Source organism: Thalassophryne amazonica, chromosome 14, assembly GCF_902500255.1.
Source record: "Thalassophryne amazonica chromosome 14, fThaAma1.1, whole genome shotgun sequence".
Taxonomy (NCBI): Eukaryota; Metazoa; Chordata; class Actinopteri; order Batrachoidiformes; family Batrachoididae; genus Thalassophryne; species Thalassophryne amazonica.
The window spans coordinates 60207469-60225477 of record NC_047116.1 but is presented as its reverse complement, the minus strand read 5'-3'; the positions used below and the strand labels follow the sequence as shown (position 1 = coordinate 60225477).

The window sequence follows — 18009 nt, the reverse complement described above, 5'->3', positions numbered from 1 at the left end:
ACTTCTCTGTGGTGCTCCACACTGCTATGAAAAGTGCACATTGTCGGTGTGCGGCGAAGATCACACGTATGCAATTTTCTTTTCTGTAAGTGACAGCCGGAGTCACCTCCTGCACAAAGAGACTTTTTCATTACTAGGGAACCAAGCTGATAGCATCTTCAAGGCCCACTTACTGCTTTGTTTTAGAAAGAAAGAAAGAAAGAAAGAAAGAAAGAAGAAAGAAAGAAAGAAAGAAAGAAAGAAAACAAATGGAAGGAAAGAAAGAAGGAAACAGGAAACAAAAATGGAAGGAAGGAAAACAGGAAACAATAATGAAAGGAAGGAAAGAAGGAAACAATAATGAAAGGAAGAAACAGGAATAGAATGAAGAAACATGAAAATAGAAAAAATATAACGCAATGCTAAAATACCCTCGGCCGTATGAGCACTGTGCTCTTTGTAGTTGTTTAATTATTCATTAATTTTTAAGATCCTATGGTCTTACGTAGTTTGTACATGTTCAATAAAGCCCCTCTATCAATCATTCAATCAAACAATATTTACGTTTTAACGGCATCTGCAGGAGGCTTTGCATGTGCGTTTACATGAGCTTTTGACAAGAGGGGAAGTTGTACAAGTCAAGGAATATTTGTAGATCACCCTCTGTGCATTTGCTGGGATTGAGATAAATTTAACTATTTAAGTTCGCTAATGTCCACTAAATGTCTTATAAATCACATCAGAGGTGTTATTAGGCTCCAAAAAGAGCCTTAGAAGTGTTTATTTTGCGATAGCTTTTACAGAATATATGACAAAGCGGTTATATTTACACACAAAATGGAGTTTGCAGCCAGCTACCAGCCTGTCACATTACCCCACTAACGTCCGCTAAATGTTTTGTAAATCCTTCCAGAGGTGTTATCAGGTTACAAAAAGAGCATTTTCAGTTTTAGAAGTGTTTATTTCTCGCTATCTTTTATATAATATTTGACAAAGAGGATATATTTACACACAAATGAAACAGAGTTTTGCAGCTAGCTACCACCCTGTGACGTCACCATGCTAACATCTGCGAAGTAAGTTCAGAGGTGTTAAAAGTTTCCAAAAATGGGGGAGTCTTTGGTGTTGGGGGAGCCTCATGTGCTTCCTGGCCAAGGGGATTGGTCCCACCTTTTGTCTGGGGGCCGGACCCTGCCCTCATATGGCTCGGTGGTCCCTGCCCATGGTTTGGGTTCGATTGCAATGGCTCCTTTGCCCCCCCCCCCGCCGCTGCTTGTTCCTCCCTTTGGGGGCCGTGGTCTGGGTGATGTGGTTCTGCCCCCCCCCCCCCCCCCCCTTTTGTGGACCCATACCGGCACCCTGTGTGCTTCCCTCAGGTATGGGGTTGCTTCCTATGCCTCCATGGGGGGGTTCCAGTGCTGCCAGGCCATTTCCTGCTTTTAAACTCAGATAAATCTGAAGTTATTGTACTTGGCCCCACAAATCTTAGAAACATGGTGTCTAACCAGATCCTTACTCTGGATGGCATTACCCTGACCTCTAGTAATGCTGTGAGAAATCTTGGAGTCATTTTTGATCAGGATATGTCATTCAAAGCACATATTAAACAAATATGTAGGACTGCTTTTTTGCATTTACGCAATATCTCTAAAATCAGAAAGGTCTTGTCTCAGAGTGATGCTGAAAAACTAATTCATGCATTTATTTCCTCTAGGCTGGACTATTGTAATTCATTATTATCAGGTTGTCCTAAAAGTTCCCTAAAAAGCCTTCAGTTAATTCAAAATGCTGCAGCTAGAGTACTGACGGGGACTAGAAGGAGAGAGCATATCTCACCCATATTGGCCTCTCTTCATTGGCTTCCTGTTAATTCTAGAATAGAATTTAAAATTCTTCTTCTTACTTATAAGGTTTTGAATAATCAGGTCCCATCTTATCTTAGGGACCTCGTAGTACCATATCACCCCAATAGAGCGCTTCGCTCTCAGACTGCAGGCTTACTTGTAGTTCCTAGGGTTTGTAAGAGTAGAATGGGAGGCAGAGCCTTTAGCTTTCAGGCTCCTCTCCTGTGGAACCAGCTCCCAATTCAGATCAGGGAGACAGACACCCTCTCTACTTTTAAGATTAGGCTTAAAACTTTCCTTTTTGCTAAAGCTTATAGTTAGGGCTGGATCAGGTGACCCTGAACCATCCCTTAGTTATGCTGCTATAGACGTAGACTGCTGGGGGGTTCCCATGATGCACTGTTTCTTTCTCTTTTTGCTCTGTATGCACCACTCTGCATTTAATCATTAGTGATCGATCTCTGCTCCCCTCCACAGCATGTCTTTTTCCTGGTTCTCTCCCTCAGCCCCAACCAGTCCCAGCAGAAGACTGCCCCTCCCTGAGCCTGGTTCTGCTGGAGGTTTCTTCCTGTTAAAAGGGAGTTTTTCCTTCCCACCGTAGCCAAGTGCTTGCTCACAGGGGGTCGTTTTGACCGTTGGGGTTTTACATAATTATTGTATGGCCTTGCCTTACAATATAAAGCGCCTTGGGGCAACTGTTTGTTGTGATTTGGCGCTATATAAAAAAATTGATTGATTGAAATTGATTGATTCCCCTGGTATTTCGTCAGGCTGCTCTGGTGGCTCTGGGGGCTGCCCTTCATGGTCGCTGTGCCCTTCCGCTGCCCTTTTTCTCCTGGTTTCTCCTGGGGCCCTGCGTCCTGGACCCATTTCCATCTGTTGCATGCAGTCGGCCTTATGGCTTCTGACGTGCCAGAGTGGTCCACGTCATATGGTAAGGTTCTGTACTTTTGTCTTGGCCCAATACACCAGCCACAGTAGTGATCGAATATTGAGCTGTGATCTGGGTCTCTGTGCGTGGATGGTTGTGCGTTTGTGCCCATCACCACAATTCGGTTTTGGGTGTTCTCAAGGGGTTCAAGACTCTGGTGTCCTAGATTAAGGTGTATGGATAGTCACTAATTAGACAACAGACTGTTGCTGTCACTACTTGTTCATGTGTGGTTGTTTGTCCTGATAAGTTGTATGGTTGGGGCCCCGTGTCCTCGGTGTCTCACTTCTCATCACTTTACAGTTATTGCCTTCACCACGTGTCTTTTGTTCTTGTCTGTCTTCATGTTGTTTTGGTGGTCGGTCCCTCCTGATAGAAGTTGTCGGTTGGCTTTCAGTAGGATGGTGTAGGCTCATCAGGAAGGGCGGTTGGGGGTCACACATGCACACCACATTTGCTCACGCAATACATACCTTCTGTCTTGCAAGAATAAATTGCATATATGTGTATTAATGTACATAAATGGTTCTGCCAGTGTGGCATTTACCATTACTATATACGAGGTCTGTCAATAAAGTATAGGTCCTTTTTATTTTTTTCAAAAACTATATGGATTTCATTCATATGTTTTTACGTCAGACATGCTTGAACCCTCGTGCGCATGCGTGAGTTTTTCCATGCCTGTCGGTGACGTCATTCGCCTTTGAGCACTCCTTGTGGGAGGAGTCGTCCAGCCCCTCATTGGAATTCCTTTGTCTGAGAAGTTGCTGAGAGACTGGCGCTTTGTTTGATAAAAAATTTTTCTAAACCTGTGAGACACATCGAAGTGGACACGGTTCGAAAAATTAAGCTGGTTTTCGGTGAAAATTTTAACAGCTGATGAGAGATTTTGAGGTGATACTGTCGCTTTAAGGACTTCCCACGGTGCGAGACGAAGTGCAGCACTCTCAGGCACCGTTGTCAGCCTGTTTCAAGCTGAAAACCTCCACATTTCAGGCTCTATTGATCCAGGACGTCGTGAGAGAACAGAGAAGTTTCAGAAGTCATCGTTTTCATCATTTTATCCGGATATTCCACTGTTAAAGGAGATTTTTTTAATGCAAGACGTGCGGACAGATTGCAGCGTCGGCTCGCAGCCGCCGCGACGCTCCGCCACAGGAAAAACACCTCCGTTGGAAGCCTTAAGGACAAGTTGGAACATGTCCTGCTGTTAAACAATTTCTCATATACTCACTCCACTGAAAGCCATCAAAAGCCGCCTGGATTTTACAAATGGTTATCAACACGGAGGTGTTTTTCCTGTGCCGCTGCACCGCGCCGGCTGCATCCCGACGCGCGGACCCGTCCGCACGTCTTTCATTAAAAAAATCTCCTTTAACAGTGGAATATCCGGATAAAATGCTGAAACCGACTTCTTCTGAAACTTCTCTGTTCTCTCACGACGTCCTGGATCAATAGAGCCTGAAATGTGGAGGTTTTCAGCTTGAAACAGGCTGATGATGGCGCCTGGGAGCGCTGCACGACATCTCGCTCCGTGGGAAGTCCTTAAAGCGACAGTATCACCTCAAAATCTCTCATCAGCCATTAAAATTTTCACCGAAAGCCATCTTAATTTTTCGAACCGTGTCCACTTCGATGTGTCTCACAGGTTTAGAAAAAATTTTGATCAAACAAAGCGCCAGTCTCTCAGCAACTTCTCAGACAAAGGAATTCCGACGAGGGGCTGGACGACTCCTCCCACAAGGAGTGCTCACAGGCGGATGACGTCACCGACAGGCGTGGAAAAACTCACGCATGCGCACGAGGGTTCAAGCATGTCTGACGTAAAAACATATGAATGAAATCCATATAGTTTTTGAAAAAAATAAAAAGGACCTATACTTTATTGACAGCCCTCGTATGCAGACAGGGGGAAAAAAGGAAAAAAAAAAAACAGTGTTTTTGGTTTTAGAAGTGTTTATTTCTTGCTAGCTTGTACGTAATATATGACAGACATGCATATAAACACAAAGCAAAGCGGTTTTGAAGAGACCAGCCACTGACGTCACGATGCAGCTCTGCTCTGATTGGCTGTCATCCTGTGCCACTCAAAAACAAAGCAGAACAGATTCAAACAGAATGTGACTTTTTAACCTCTTGAAATACCTCTTAAAATAGTCAAGGTTAGCCATCTTTGAACTTGTCCAAGGTCTGTGTGAAGGCTGTGGCAGTAATAGGACTGGACTTATGCTGAACACAGACAGATGGACGGACGAACGCCAGGTCTTCATAATACCCGATAGCCATATGTTGGCCTCAGGTAAAAATGAAAAACAGGAATGAAAAAATAAGGAAATCATGATAGAAATAAGGACGGAAACAAAGGAGAATAAACTTATATTATTTGGAAAAAACAAAGTGCATATCTTACTCCAGTCAATGCAATCTTTTAAAAAATTGTATACCAGATTATAAATAATTTCTGCCACATATTTAACTTGTGGAGGGCACTGATAAAGATGATAAAAGTAAACTTACCAGAGTGCATCAGAAAAATGCATGACAGATTAAGTTGTGGAGCTATGCTTCCAGGGGGCCTGGACAAAGTGGGATCTCCCCAACAGGAAGCTGACATGGGCTGCCCTTTGGAAGCTCGAGCCATTCCTGTTATCCTTCCTGTTGAGTGAGTGCCCCTGTTACGCTCTTCCAACCCTTGTACACCTACACAAATGGTGTATAAGAGACGACCCAAAGTGTAAGACCTGAAGCCAAAAGAAGGCAGTGCAAAGGCCAGGGGAGGCAGCAGAGATAGCCTCTAGTTGGATATGGAGCAGGATGGAGGAGTTGAGCTGGCAGCCAGGAGGGACTGAGTAGTGCCACCATTGCTGACCCGCCAACAGGGGAGTGTTATGTTAAGGGTCGAACCGATTTATGCTCGTTGGCAACCATGTGATGACACAACCTGCCAGCTAAAAGCTCCAGTCATTGTAGCAATGACTGAAGGAGAAGCATCCTTAGAAGTATGTAATCAATCAATCGCCATTTTATGCATTATCATAAACTTGAGGACTGACTTTTAACTAGCTGAAGAGCACTTTGCTCCATCTGTGGCCACTTAGTTTCATGCTTGGACTTATGCTAGCACGTCAATCCGGGTTGCTTTTTGTATTCAGAAAAAAACCCCACATCAACTATGAAAAGCACAAAGTATTCATTAATGCATATCCTTAGAGATGGATCCAGCAGAGTTCTCCTCCTGTGTTCACACACAGCTTCCATGTAGATATGCACCTGCTCCACTTCCAGTCATTATCTCCTTCAAAAAAAAAAAAAAAAAATTCAAATGTTCTATTTTCTGGTTTAGTCCAGCATTAGGGCTCTCCAATTGGTTCAAAATGCTGATGCCAGACTTTTGACCCTTAAGCAGAAAGTTTGACCACATTACACCCATTTTGGCATCTCTTCACTGGCTTCCTGTCCCTGTGAGATCAGATTTTAAGGTTCTGCTACTAGTCTATAAAATTGTTCACGGACAGGCACTTCCCTACTTAGATGACCTAATTAAACCCTACGCACCGGCCCATTCTCAGGGTGCAAGACTACTTTGTGTCCCTAGGGTGAATAAAAAGTCTGTGGGTCACAGAGCTTTGTCTTATTGTGCCCCTGTTCTGTGGAATGATCTCCATGCACCAATAAAACAGTCAGATTCTGTAGAGACTTTCAAGTCCTGACTTAAGACACACTTATTTTCCCTTTCGTATGGCTAGCATACTGGCATAGTATGTTACTATGCTTTTTACTCTTTTAAATTCATTTTATTAGGAAATGGAGCGGGCCGTGGCCTCAGCTAAATTCTGGGTGTTTTAGTGAAGCTTAGGGCTTGTGGCCGGCGATCACCTTATTTCTTAATGCAGACAAATTATACTGTATTTGTTATCTTTCTGATGCCTGATTCTGTTTTATTTCTCCTGTCCTGTGCACCGGCAAGATTTCCTATATATTTGTGAATTGTTTTGTAAACTATGTTGGTAGCATGGCCCAAGCAGAGGGTCACTCCTTTGAGTCTGGTCTGCTTGAGGTTTCTTCCTCAAATCACCAGAGGGAGTTTTTCCTTACCACTGTCGCCTGTGTGCTTGCTCTAGCACAGGTGTCAAACTGATTCCAGAAAGGGCCAAGAGGGTGCAGGATTTGTTTGTAACCACCCACTGCACCAGGTGATTTCACTGATTAACATCACTTTGAGCAGATGGAATCAGTGAAATCACCTGGTGCAGTGGGTGGTTACAAACAAATCCTGCACTCTCTTGGCCCTTTCTGGAATCAGTTTGACACCTATGCTCTAGGGGTTGGTAAGGTTAGACCTTACTTGTGTGAAGCATCTTGAGGCAACCTTGTTGTGATTTAGCGCTATATAAATAAAAATAAATTAAATCCTTTGTCCGGCATTTCTCATGCTGCACTCAGCTGCAGTTCTCCACTCTTTCTGGGAGTCATGTAGAAAATACTTCCACTTCTTCCTCAAAAATCTTTTTGGGAAAGTGTAGTGACACGGACCCACAACAGGGGGCGTAAATGAACGGACAATGGAAGGAGTCAAATTTGAACACTTTACTGTTGTGAATGCCACAACCATACACAGCAGAATCAGAATGTGCAACAGTCAATTAATAAAAGGTGTCGTGTGGGCAGGCTCGACGATAGGAGACGCCCGTCTGGAAACGAACCGGAACCACACGATTTCCACCGCCACCTGAACCCGAGGAATACTGGAGCCGCCAAGTCCCGGAGTCCCCAGGTGGCCACCTTCCCGGCGTGTCGGATCTGGTACTGCTGGCAGAAAGCAAAAGACAGTCAAAGGGTGGGTGTGTGAACACCCAGTAACAATGGTGGGAATGCCACCTCCACCTCTCACTCAGCGCGTTGCAGTGGTCTCAGCTGAAAAGGAGCGCCGTCTTGCACAGCCTCCTCAAAAACGACCGGTTCTCCTGCAAACACTCACAATAATAGATTTATCGATCTCACAAAAGGGGCTGAGAGTATTACCTCCAGATGAAGATGATATCTCGGCAGTTTGGTGGAGGTGTCTTCCTGCTTTTATACCAGATGTGTTGATTAGTGACAGCTGTCACGGATGATGGGTGACAGCTGTCACCACGGCTTGTTCCTGAGGCGGCAGCGCCCTCTCGTGCCTGAAGCCCGCACTTCAGGCAGGGCGCCTTCTGGTGGTGGGCCAGCAGTACCTCCTCTTCTGGCGGCCCACACAACAAAATCTTACCCCTGGAAAACCTGAACAGCTAATAAACACCACGACTGGTTATGACGGAACCTCCCAAAACACTAAAGACAACATTCCCTGCAAGCAAACATCTCTGAGCGTTTATCAGCATCAGCTGAAATCAAGCTAATTTCGCCATGTTTATGACTTAATTTCTCTGGACATACATACAAAAAATAAAGCACAATACATCAATATTTTCATAATCTTTAGTTATTTAGAATAGTCAGCTTGTTTGACAGTTCATTTACCAGAGATATGCACTTTAAGTAAACTGAACATAAAAATGTATAAAATGCACAACCCACCCCATTCACTTTTGTGAGTGAAGGACAGAAAGAAAGAAAGAAAGAAAGGTTTGATCTGAGACAGTTTCTCACATATTAATTTGGCTTGAATTTCCTCCCTAAAAGGAGCTTGAGTCTGAACCCTGTGGTTGGGTGCGAGGCGCGCGGGGTCGTGGCTGAAGCTTGTCCTTTCTTACTCTGATTGGCTTCATTCACTTTCCAAGTGGTAAATTACTCTTTCATTGAAATTATCTGAATTTTAAGAGTCTGAATACGCTTAATCAAATATAATTAGAATGGAATAATTGGGAGTTTTATTTGGAGAGCAAACATTCCATTTTAATAAGAAAAAGCAGGACACTGATGTGTTCGACAGACAGTCGAGAAAAAAGAAATCATGTAACTGTGGCCGTGTGGTTAAAATGTTAAAAATCAATTTTGTCTTCTTTTCAGCTGTCATTTACTTACAGCCCACATGTTCATCAAATCATCTGTATTTACCAGAGGTGTCAAATCCAGCTTCAGAAAGTAAAAGTCCAGCCACATATTTGTTCCATGTTCCCAATAAACCAGCTGATTGTAATTAGTTCAGCTCTTCAGGCAGGTGGATGAGCTAATTATTGAGATCACCTGTTTTAGGTGCACAGGTAGAAGCCACACATGGGAGGGTTTTTACTTTCTGAAGCCAGATTTGACACCTCTGGTATTTGCACTCATCTGTGCACCCAAGTGCATTTTCAGGAAGGCGGCAACAGTTAGAAAACAGGAAGCAATTGCAGTCATGCCACCACAAACCTGGTCATTCGCTTTTAAGACCAACACAACCACAGCTGCACAGATGAGTGTGCGTACGCATTGTTTGAAGAATGTGGTCATAAATGATGAGCAACCACACTTGTGTTGCACTTGGCACTGCTTTGGAGCAAGTGCAAGATAGGGCCCGCTGTGTGCCCATGGATTGTTGTCACGGTGACAGCACCTACAGCTTTTCTTTTTACAGGTGTGTGTGTGTTCGGGCTAGTTCTGCCATCTTTTGGTGTCATGAAACTAGTCTCTGATGCACATTTTGTGTGGGGAGAAAAGAACTGCCAGAAAAAACAGGGTAAAGAGAAAGCGGGCAGAATTAGCTTTCTATCCATCCAACAATGGAAAAGGACATAATTAGAGAAGAGCAATCTCTCTGTCCCGTATCTCATCTATTCCTCTATTCTGTGTAATACCTCGCTCCCCAGCTCATCTCGGAGGTGTTTTGTCCATTTGATTTCCTCCTTTTCATGCCCCATAATGGCACATTGAGAAACCTCCATACAGCCTCATCCTCGTCCTCCTCTTCTCTTCCATTATCACCCGATTCGTCCTCCTGCACCTCCTTCCTGCCTGCTCCCTCTCCACTCTCCACCTCCCCTCTATCTCATTACTCAGAGGGGGCCACCATGCTGTGATCCTGGCCGTCGGTAATGGCTCAGGGCCTCGGCGGATGGGAGATTGCAAATGTAGCAAAGATGATGTATTAGCTGGTGACTGAGATTGTGTAAATCAATGGCTTATGAAGGCTGACCGCACTCCCACATCTCCATCTCCATCTCCATCTGCTCTCCCTCATGCACATCAGTGGCTTTGCTTCAGTGGCTTTGCTTGTTCTTATTATTATATCTCACACCGTTGGTGACCCCAACTTTCTTTTTGTTGGTGAGTTATTCCTTCTCTGTCCTTTCTGCCACTGTTTCTCTTTTTGTCTTTCGTGCTCAATTTGTTAAAAAAAACAACTTCTACCTAACCTCCCATTCTATTTCTCCTCAACATTTCGGGGTTTTGACCATAAAGCCTTGATATTGGCAAGATTCCATTACACATACTTTATAGTAGGTAAAAAGCTGTACATCACAATCCGTAGGGTATCCGAATATTCAGTATGCATTTAGTGGTAGTCAAAAGGTGGCCAGATAGGGGTGATAGCCACATAACATACTACATCCTGAAAATGGGGATGTGGTGAAAATGGAAAAGTGTACTGTTTTGAAGTTCATACTTCATCCTGATTAATGTCTCTGCCATCTTTTCACACATTTCCACTAATTTCTTTACAATTTCTTCACAATTTATACAAAATGTTCTAAGAAAAATTACATTGCACTACACATGTACAGCATTTGACCCATCCTCATTAATACTGTGCCACTCACTGCACTTCTTCATTCATGCTGCAACATGTTATATGGGCTGTATTTATATAGTGTTTTTGCATCTATATCAGAAGCTCACAGCCGTTTACAGTAATGCCTCACATTCACCCATTCACACACCGATGTCAGGGTGCTGCCACACAAGGCCCTCACTACACATCAGAAACAACTTGGGGATAAAGGACCTTGCCCAAAGGCCCTTAGTGTCACATGGGGGTTTGAGCCCAGGACCCTCTGGTCTCAAGCCCACTGCTTAACCACTAAACCATCACATCCCCAAGTTGATGGTCCTGCATGTTTTCTTTTTGGTTGAACAGTAAACTACAGTTAGAAAAACAGCTCTGCTGCTAAATGTGTCAATCTGTAATTAAAAAATTAAAAAAATGTGTGTGGATGCATGCTTTGAAGCAAAGCTTGATTTGTGGGGGGGAAGTGGATTGTCATGACCTTGGACATGAAAACGCAGGACTCAGTTGCAGGACTCTTATGCTGCGTTTACACATAACGACGACAAGTCAAAAATGCCACGAAGTACACATTCTTGGCCGCTGATCACAAATGTGATGATTCGGGGCAGAGGTGTCAGGTGTCCTCAGGAACTGCTGCAACCTGTTACCACACGTTACGATTAATGGCACGTGTTGCTGGAGAATTATCAGGAACCATTACGCACAGTCAAGAATAATGTTCCGCGTTGTTGCGCGCTATTGCGTGTAACAGCGCATCGTTAAGTTCTGTCACGTTGTGAACGAGGTGAATTGTCTCCACACACACACCCATATTCATCCAACCGAATTCAGATCGCTCCAGTTTTTCAGAAGAACTTTGTGACTACATGCGTAGTTGGGCTCTGTGCCATGGAGTAGCACAGAGAGGAGGAGGAGGAGACGGACAGAGCCAGATGTGTGGCTTCATGCGGCTCTCGTCTCGCGCGTTTTCCCAAACATCAGGCACATGCAGCAGGTGGAACACCTGCAGGAGCGCACTGAAGAGCATTGAAATGAGACTTTTAGCCGACTTGGTGTCAGCAATCAAACTGAATGCGGTGCAGCAGGGTTTACTTGTACGTGCGCTTCTTCCTGGAGGAGGTGCAGAGATGTCTGGCTGCACGTGAGTCTCCTCTCGCTCCTCTGGTTCCTCTGGCTCAGACTCGTTCTCCCGCTCATTGGTTACAACAGCAGGTGGAACACCTGCAGGAGCGTCCTCAGGAGCTTCAGCAGGAACTGTGGAACGACACTTGGCTGACTACGTGTCACTGTTCCTCTTCGGCATACTGCATCAAACTGAACGCTGTGGAACCGAGTTTAATTGTGAGCACGTGACAGAAAACTGATTCGTCATGGCGCGCAGTGAAATGTGACGCCGCGTTATAAGTCGTGTCAAAACTTGATAGTTTCTGTGTCACTTCATAATAACGCGTGACAGTTTGGGCTCCAAGAACCATCACAGGAACCACTACGAACGTTGTCACGTTCTATTAAGGATCACTACTCATCAAGACGGATCAATACACTCAGTTGCGACCTCCACGATGTGAGACGAAATGAGGGTGGTGTGTGACATTTGTGGAAGATTTTTTTGACAGGCAAAAACGTGCTCCACGGATATCAAGAATATCACGCACCAACACGCACTATTAAGAAACCTGTTCAGATACGTTGTCACGTTAAGAAATTCAGGAATGTGTCACGAATGACAGAAAAATGGCATTCGTAACGTGTCTTGCTTATGTGTAAACGCACCTTTACAGGAACATGGTGTGAGTAAAAGGGTTTAATCCAAAACCAGGTGGAGATCGGTACACAGAAAGGCAGACAAAAAACAGCAGTGGTTTCCAAAACATGTGACAACAAGCGAGGTCTAATAACAGGTAAGAAGTTCAAAATATGGTGTGGCAAAAAGACAAATAAGGACTGTGGAAAAGGTTGGTAGGGTAGGGTGACCAAACGGGGTCTTCCACTCGTCTCCCTCCTTAATTCGCATCATGTGATAGGCATTATTAAATAGAGTTTCGAAAAAATGGATGCCCCACATAGGGAATCAAGTGCAGATTTAATGAGTGGCAAGGGATACTTGTTACAGACTGTTATGGCGTTTAACGCATGGAAATCTATGCAGGGGCATAAAGTTCCATTCTTCTTCCCCGCAAAAAAGAAGCCTGCCCCTAGCAGAGAGGAGGAGGGACGGATGAGCCTGGCAGCCAGAGAGTCTTGGATATACTGATACTGCTCCATTGAGTCCCTCTCTGGACGCAACAGGTTGTACAGGCGGCTCCTAGGAAAAGCTGTGCCCAGAAGCAAATAGATGGCGCAGGTGAGGAGGTAATGAGAGAGCTCAATCTTTGCTAAAAACGTCTTGGCGGTCATGATAGTGCTAGGGATACTGGAAAGGTCTATGGGAGTGGTGGTGGACCATCTGGTGCTCGGGCTGCGGGTAACTGAGGACTGGAGACATCTGAGATGACAGGCTTCACTCCCCCAAGAGATAACCCCATTGGGCTAATCAATACCAGGGTTGTGGAGAACTAACCACAGGTGTCCCGACACCAGTGAGGGAGTGGCAGAATAAACAAAAAAAAGAAGAATGGATTTGCTGCGATAACTGGACACTAATAGAGCACATCCGCGTGACGTCACACGCACTGTGCGCTGCCATCTTGGTAGACAAAACAAAGGATTCAACGAAGTGTAAAAGTATTGGCATAATATTGTGTAATTTGACGTAGTATTATACAACAGACAATGCCTGCTTTTTATATCTGTTTTAAATAATTTTATGCTGTATTAAATTATTTTCATAACTTCTAACATGAATCTTAGTATGTACACTGTACTGTAGGCCTATCAATCTGCCCTTCTGGAGATTTTCGAGTGTGTCATTTTTTAGTCAAAACGTCAATGACAGAAGAATAAATGGCACATCATTGTTTATGTGCATTAGAATGAGATGAAATGAAACATTACTTTTAAGTTACTGCCAATAAATGTTGAGTGATCTACAGAAGTCAGTTATTGTTTGATTTAAAGCACTTTTATTTTGTAAACGCCATCACCAATCAAGTCCAGATACAAGAGGTTGAAGTGCCGGACTGAACAGAAGAAGGACACAGCCGCAGCCACAGCTCTGCTTGAACTTCGGTGTTCAAACCGTCCACAGAACAGGACGAGGACACTGGTGTGTCTTCACAGACAGAGGTAGATATGAGTTTGTACACTGCGATGGAAAGTGAACTGCAAAGACTTGTTACAGAAAATGCTGCTCTGAGAAGTATTGTGGACTCTCAAAAGACAGTGATACGAATGTGAAATACTACACTGGACTGAGTAACTTTGAGGTGTTACAGGCGTTATATGACTACGTTGAGCCCGACATTTCAGAAGCGCACAAGAATGTATTAAATAAATTTCAGCAGTTCATTATGACTCTGATGAAATTAAGACTGGGCTCGTCCAATCATGACTTGGGTGTTCGGTTTGGAGCATCCGACTCAACAATTTCACGTACATTTCATAATGTGCTGTAGACATTGTATGTGACGCTGAAGTCAGCAATTTACTGGCCTTCCTGCGAAGAACTGAGGAAAACAATGCCAATGAGCTTCAGGACCCACTTCGGATCCAAGGTGGCAGTGATCATCGACTGCTTTGAAATCAGTTGCGAGAAGCCTTCCAATCTCGTGGCTCGTGGAGAAACTTGGTCAAATTACAAGAACTCAAACACAGCCAAGTACCTGATAGGTATTACCCGACAAGGTGTGATATCTTACATCTCTCATGCATTTGGTGGTCATGCCAGTGACAAACATATCACCGAGACATGTGGGCTGCTGGACAATCTCCTCCCAGGGGGTGTAGTTTTGGCCGATCGTGGTTTCGACATACATAACAAGTGTTGGAAAGGTGAGTGCCAAAGTGTACATCCCAGCTTTCACTAAAGGAAAATCCCAGCTTGGTGCCCTCGACGTTGAAAAAACCAGAAGAATAGCAAACAGCAGAATACACGTTGAACGCGTTATCGGTCTGGTTCGTCAGAAGTATTCTGTGTTGGCAGCAAGAATTCCTCATGATTTTTTTCCAGTCCAGCCAAGACGGAAACATTACATTGGACAAAATTGTAAGTGTATGCTGTGGACTGACAAACCTGTGCAATTCAGTGGTGCCATTCAATTAGGATTTGTGTGCACAATTTAGACCAATTGATCTTGAATCTGGTGCCTATAAGAAAAAAAACTGTCTGATGATTAGATGATGCAATCATGCCACTGTTTTCAATGTTGTTACTGAATTATTAGACATTGATTTCTGCTATTTATATACAAGTTGCGTTTTTACTGTGCATGATATTTTGGTTAAAAATGTTTTATGTAGAAGTTAAGAACTACTGTTTGTTGATGAATTAAAATTAACAACGTTTTTTGTGTATTTCTTTTACTTAGTTTTATCATTGTCCATAAATTGGCCAGGACCTATGCTCTATTATGTACAAATAGCAGAAGCGCACTTGTCTACCTATACGGCGGACACCAGAAATTACGTCTGGTATCGGGAGCGCTCTATAAGGAAACTGGAATGTTTGATCGTGGGGAGAGGCGTGCCGTCAAACACCGTGACCTGGATGTGTGAAATTAGCGTCAGCACTGGTATCTATTAGAGCAGGGGTGGGCAGCTTGTTTCAGAAAGGGCCAAGAGGGTGCAAGTTTTCTTTGCAGCCACTGACTCCACCAGGTGATTTCACTGAGTTAGTCAAAAGTCTAAAGTTGGAGAGTCTGATTGTCAAAATAGAGAGTGCCCGGGATTTGAGTGCATGCAGTGCGATCACCTGTTACGGGGGTATAGCTCACCAATAGCCCGGGGTCTATTGACAAGTGTTCTCTTTTGGCCGCACCGGACATTGACAGATATGTCCCCGGTTACCACAATACAAATGCTGCCCAGCCTCGATCCTACGTAGACATTCCTCCGGCGTTAATCGAGCCTTGCCGAATTGCATCGGCTCCTCGGCAAGGGTGATGTAGGCACGGGGAGTGTGCTCCCGGTGGCACGAGAGGAAGAAGGAACTGGACATAATCATGGAGGGATCCAAGAGGAAGACACGCGTTTCACCCTTTGGTCTCACTTCTGCCGCCTCTCCCTTAATCTATTATCCAATTAAATGGCAAGGGAAATGAGCTGGTCAAGGGAATCTGGTTCATCTCAGATCGCCAGTTCATCTTTGAGCGTTTCGGTTAACCCGTTCACTAAAACACTCTACAGTGCAGCGGCATTCCAGACGGATTCCGCTGCCAAAACACGGAACTCGACCAAATATGTCGCCACACTACGGGTCTCCTATCTGATGGACAATAAGTGCTTGCAGACCAATTGCCCCTGCATCGGATAATCAAAGACCATCCGGAATGCTTTTTCAAACGCGGGTGGACGGGCAGCTGTGTCCCCATAACCCTGTCACCCATCTAGCCCCTCAGCTTGGAGTAAGTTTACCAGGTAAGCTATTTTATGTTTATCAGTGAAATACATGGAGGGTCTCTGAGAAAAAAACTAACAAACACTGTAATAAGAAGTTAGCACAAGAGTCTACTAACCCAGAATAAGGTTTGGGATGGCAAATGATAGGTTCTTGTTGGAACAGTGTAAAACTAGTGGGAGGTAGGGGTGGAGCAGTAGGTGCAGGAGTAGGTGCTAAGCGTTCAGTCAGTACAGACACCTGTGTGCATAACTGTGATACCTGTGTGGCCAGGACTTGGTGTTGGTCGGATAAGGCCGCCAGCTGTTGCCATTGCTGTTCCAGTAAGACTCCCTGTGAGCTGAGCTGAGGGCATCACTATGCGGATCTGCTCCTGCTGAGTCCATTTGTGCCGAGAAACTCCTGTTGCGGTGAACACCCAGAGATATGATTAGGACCTAGTTTGCAGAAAGCAGGCAGATGGAAGAGGAATAACAATTTATTTATTATTAGTTGAATAAATGTGCCAGTTGTGAAGCAGGCGCTGGAGGGCAGAGATGTCCACAGGTACCCACAGTGAGGGCAGACAAGCGGAAAAAAGAAACCAGTTTCAAAAACAGAGCGACAGGTCCAGGCGGCCACGACGGAGCTGATGGTTGGTAGGTGATCTCAGAAAGCTCAAAAATACTTTACAAAAGAGTGAAATGACAACCAGCCAGGAATAGACTGAGAACACGACCGAGATACCCCACTTGGGACTCCGGCGAGGGCGGTCGCATCTCCTCCTCTCTCCTCTATCTCTGCTCCAACCTTCAAAGTCCCTACTTCACCAGACTATGAATTCTTCAAACTATATTGGATTAACCATGGAATTGATCAGCTGGTCTCTGAACACTATTGACATCATTTTTTCTACAAGAAGATCAGGGCCAGGGGACCCTGCATGCCCAGATGGAACTTACCCTGCGGGCTATGTTCTCGACGCCTGGGAGTCGTGGCGTGTTGCATGCTTTGCACCATTCTCTGTGGAGGACGTCGAGGATTTATTCATATTTGGTTTCATAGTAGGAGGGCTGGTACTTATTGGCTTATGTGCTGCCCTGACCTACCGGAAAATTGGCAATTGGCTGCCGCCAAAACCATGACCCCTCACTTGTCCATCATGATTAATGAGTTGGGCAAGGCGATGCATTCTCAGACTGCTTTAACCATTGAACTTAGAAGCAAATTGGATAACATCTCAGAGCAAATGCGCGCCTTACAGGAGTAGGTGAATATTTCAGAGCCCGGAGAATATTCATAATTTGGGATCTGGTTTGTTCATGCGAAGCTGGAAAAGTGTTTTTCACTGCTCAACCACAAACACGGCAGGCTTATCAGCCTTTCAAGGATAAAATGCCCCGTTGTTTTCCTCCAGAAGAATCTCTACGGCCTTGGGGAATATTGGCTCCCTCCTTATCTCTCTAACTCAAGGACAGTAACTAACTCATACATGGACAATGACTGAAGCATGCTCCACTTCCACCCTACCTCCCCTCCTGCCCCCATCACACACCCTATCCCGGCCACCGCTCATGCCACCTCTTCTCCCCTCTGGTGGCTGTGCAGTTTTAGCTGTTAGCTGTTTAACTGACTCCTGTTGCAGCGCCCCACCGCACTCACAGCCTCAATTCAGAAAACAAACTGTTTCAAGTTTAGTGCACATAAATATTGTCAAATGTATATATGTTGTCTTAATTCTGATGTGTGCCATTATTATGATAAACAAGTAATAATTGTGGATTAATTGCTGTATCTTGTCTGTGGCAATTTGAGTGTGGACGTAATCTCATTGTTGTTGCACTTGCAATGACAATGACAATAAAGCTCATCAATCCATCCATCCATCCAGGAATAACTGAGTTTCTGGTGTCTGTGACGTGGAAGTGCCAGAATTAATATACAGGTGGCGCTGATGAAGAACATGTGAGACCAATCAGCTCTGTGATGTGGCTCCTGGAGGAGACAGGAAGGGAGGGGAAGAAAGCAGACCAAGGCAGCGCCACAATGAGTCCCTCCTGTGCACATCTCCAAAATATCTAAATCTTGC

At 44.6% G+C, this 18009-nt stretch overlaps 3 long non-coding RNA genes across 6 annotated transcripts in view; 2 read left to right on the top strand and 1 right to left on the bottom strand.

Annotated features, from left to right (window-relative positions):
- Positions 1-1974: 1974 nt before the first annotated feature.
- On the top strand, positions 1975-10240 carry LOC117524814. The gene is made up of 3 exons (XR_004564867.1): positions 1975-1985; positions 6158-6163; positions 10159-10240. It is a non-coding gene; the product is annotated as an uncharacterized LOC117524814 (long non-coding RNA).
- LOC117524808 overlaps positions 10029-18009 on the bottom strand; it is a 23682-nt gene continuing 15701 nt past the window's right edge. Inside the window, exon 3 of the long non-coding RNA XR_004564861.1 lies at positions 10029-10039. This is a non-coding gene — a long non-coding RNA (uncharacterized LOC117524808). The remainder of the gene's footprint in view (positions 10040-18009) is intronic.
- LOC117524802 overlaps positions 14143-18009 on the top strand; it is an 18530-nt gene continuing 14663 nt past the window's right edge. For 3 of the 4 annotated variants that reach the window (XR_004564854.1, XR_004564856.1, XR_004564855.1), the window contains exon 1: positions 14144-14154. This is a non-coding gene — a long non-coding RNA (uncharacterized LOC117524802). Of the gene's footprint in view, positions 14155-18009 lie in introns of all 4 variants that reach the window. The other variant, XR_004564853.1, reaches the window with a different exon arrangement.